Source organism: Nicotiana attenuata, unplaced genomic scaffold, assembly GCF_001879085.1.
Source record: "Nicotiana attenuata strain UT unplaced genomic scaffold, NIATTr2, whole genome shotgun sequence".
NCBI lineage: Eukaryota > Viridiplantae > Streptophyta > Magnoliopsida > Solanales > Solanaceae > Nicotiana > Nicotiana attenuata.
Window position 1 is genome coordinate 19,955 of NW_017674165.1, and position 3,603 is coordinate 23,557.

A 3,603-nucleotide genomic window follows, 5' to 3' on the forward strand; every position below is an offset into this window, starting at 1 on the left:
AAAGGAGTCACACATACCACTTCAAAAGGCCCACTCCACTTTGACTTGAGCTTTCCCGGAAATAACCTCAACCGGGAGTTGAAAAGAAGAACCATATCACCAACCTTGAATTCCTTTCCCCGAGCATATTAGTCGTGAAGGTAATTCACCTTGTCCTTATATAAGGACGAGCTGGAGTAGGTATGAAATCTAAACTCATCAAGCTCATTTAGTTGCTCAACCCGGAGATTTGCCGCAACATCCCATTCCAAGTTCAACTTTCTCAATGCCCACATAGCCTTGTGCTCCAATTCCACCGGAAGATGGCAAGCTTTACCAAACACCAACCGATACGGAGACATACCGATTGGGGTCTTGTAAGCCGTCCGATAGGCCCAAAGAGCATCATCCAATTTCTTCGACCAATCGGTCCTATTAGCATTTACCGTCTTGGACAAGATACTCTTTATTTCTCGGTTGGACACTTCCACTTGACCACTGGCTTGAGGATGATAGGGGGTGGTCACTTTGTGATTAACTCCATATTTAGCAAGCAATGAATCAAAAGCCTTGTTGCAAAAGTGAGACCCCCCATCACTAATGATAGCACGAGGGGTACCAAACCTTGTGAAGATACTCTTTTTCAAGAATGCTACAACACTTCGGGCTTCATTGTTGGGTAAAGCCACGGCTTCCACCCACTTTGAGACATAATCTACCGCCACGAGAATATAAGTGTTCTCATAAGAGCTCACGAACGGACCCATGAATCGATGCCCCAAACATAAAAAATATCCACCTCGAGAATCGTATTGAGAGGCATCTCATTCCTTTTTGAAATTCCGCCGGCCCTTTGGCATGCATCACATCTCTTCACCAAATCACTAGCATCTTTAAACAACGTTGGCCAATAAAAACCGCAATTCAAGATCTTTGAAGCCGTCCTCACCCCTCCATGATGGCCACCATAGGGGGAGGAGTGACAAGCCTCCAATATGCTCAATTGTTCACCTTCCGGGACACATCTTCTAATCACACCATCCGTGCAAATTTTAAACAAGTACGGATCATCCTAATAAAAATCCAAGCTATCCCGTTTGAGTTTCTTCTTTTGGTTGGAAGAGAGCTCACCCGGGACAACTCCGGTCACAATGAAGTTGGCGATGTCTGCGAACCATGGCATGTCACACATTGACACAGAAAGAAGTTGCTCGTCGGGGAATGCATCATTTATCTCAAGACCGTTACATGGCCTCCCTTCTTACTCAAGTCGGGACAAATGGTCCGCAACTTGGTTTTCACTTCCCCTCCGGTCCACTATTTCTAAGTCAAATTCTTGGAGAAGTAACACCTATCTCATCAATCTTGCTTTGGAATCCTTTTTGGTCATCAAATATCTAAGGGCGGCATGGTCCGTGTGCACAATCACCTTGGCCCACATAAGATAGGGCCGAAATTTCTCCATGGCAAATACAATGGATAGTAACTCCTTCTCCGTCACCGTGTAATTCTGTTGAGCTTCATTCATAGTCTTACTTGCATAATACACGGGATGGAACATTTTGTTAACGCGTTGACCCAACACCGCCCCCACTACAACATCACTAGCATTACACATTAATTCAAAGGGCAAACTCCAATTAGGTGCAGTTATGATAGGGGTAGTGGTCAACTTGTGCTTTAAGAGTTCAAAGGCCTCCATACACTTTCTATCAAAAATAAACTTAGCATCTTTCTCTAGTAGCTTGCACAATGGATTCACAACCTTCAAGAAGTCTTTGATAAACCGCCGGTAGAACCCGGCGTGTCCAAGAGAACTCCTCACCCCTTTGACAGAAGTAGGGGGAGGGAGCCTCGAAATCACCTCAATTTTCGCCTTATCAACCTCAATCCCATGTTTTGAAATCTTGTGGCCCAATACCTTCTTCAACCACAAAATGGCATTTTTCCCAATTGAGAGCTAGGTTAGTTTCTTCACAACGAGCCAAGACTTTATCCAAGTTCACCAAGCATGCATCAAAAGAGTCACCAACCACACTAAAGTCGTCCATGAAGACCTCCAATATGTCCTCCACCATATCGGTGAATATAGCCATCATGCAACGTTGGAAGGTCGCCGGAGCATTGCACAATCCGAATGGCATCCGGGAGAAAGCAAATGTTCCATAGGGGCATGTAAAAGTGTTCTTCTCTTGGTCCTCCGAGGCAATTAAAATTTGATTGTAGCCCGAGTACCCATCCAAGAAACAATAGAATGCTCTCCCCGCAAGACGATCTAGCATTTGGTCGAGAATGGCAAAGGAAAATGATCCTTGCGAGTCACCTTGTTGAGTTTCCGGTAGTCGATGCAGCTCTCCACCCGGTAATGGTTCGAGTGGGAATAAGCTCATTGTTGTCATTGGGCACCACCGTCATCCCTCCTTTCTTTGGCACACATTGGACTGGAGAAGTCCACGAACTGTCAGAGATTGGATAAACCACACCGGCGTCAAGCCATTTGATAACCTCTTTCTTTACCACTTCTTGCATCGCCTCATTGAGTCTTCTTTGATGTTCAAGGGACGGCCTTGCATCCTCCTCCAAGATGATCTTATTCATGCAAAATGCGGGGCTTATTCCCCTAATGTCCGCCAAAGTCCATCCTATTGCCCTTTTCCGCTTTTGAAGCACCTCCAAAGTGGCCTCAACCTGCAAGTTAGTAAGGCAGGAAGAAAGAATAACTGGAAGAGTAGAATTAGAGCCCAAAAATTCATACCTGAGGTGTGGAGGAAGTGGCTTCAACTCCAACACCGGTGGCTCCTCAATGGATGGTTTAGTTGGTGGAGTTTTACGGTTTTCAAGATCCAAAGATAACTTCCTAGGCTCATATGAGTATGAACCCATACCATGCAATGCATTCACACACTCCACTCTGCTAGCATCATCTTCTACATCCATGCCAAGAAGTACGGCCTCAAGAGGATCTTCAACATTCATCATGGAACTTGTGTCATCCACTATCACANTCTTGTAAGCTGTCCGATAGGCCCAAAGAGCATCATCCAATTTCTTCGGCCAATCGGTCCTATTAGCATTTATCGTTTTGGACAAGATACTCTTTATTTCTCGGTTGGACACTTCCACTTGACCACTGGCTTGAGGATGATAGGGGGTGGTTACTTTGTGATTAACTCCATATTTAGCAAGCAATGAATCAAAAGCCTTGTTGCAAAAGTGAGACTCCCCATCACTAATGATAGCACGAGGGGTACCAAACCTTGTGAAGATACTCTTTTTCAAGAATGCTACAACACTTCGGGCTTCATTGTTGGGTAAAGCCACGGCTTCCACCCACTTTGAGACATAATCCACCACCACGAGAATATAAGTGTTCCCACAAGAGCTCACGAACGGACCCATGAAATCGATGCCCCAAACATCAAAAATATCCACCTAGAGATCGTATTGAGAGGCATCTCATCCCTTTTTGAAATTCCGCCAGCCCTTTGGCATGCATCACATCTCTTCACCAAATCACTAGCATCTTTAAACACGTTCAATCCTCAACCAGCTCAAACCCGCTACCGGGTAACAATACCTGCATCTGCACGCGAGGTGCAGGGACGTAAAGTGAGTACTCCAACT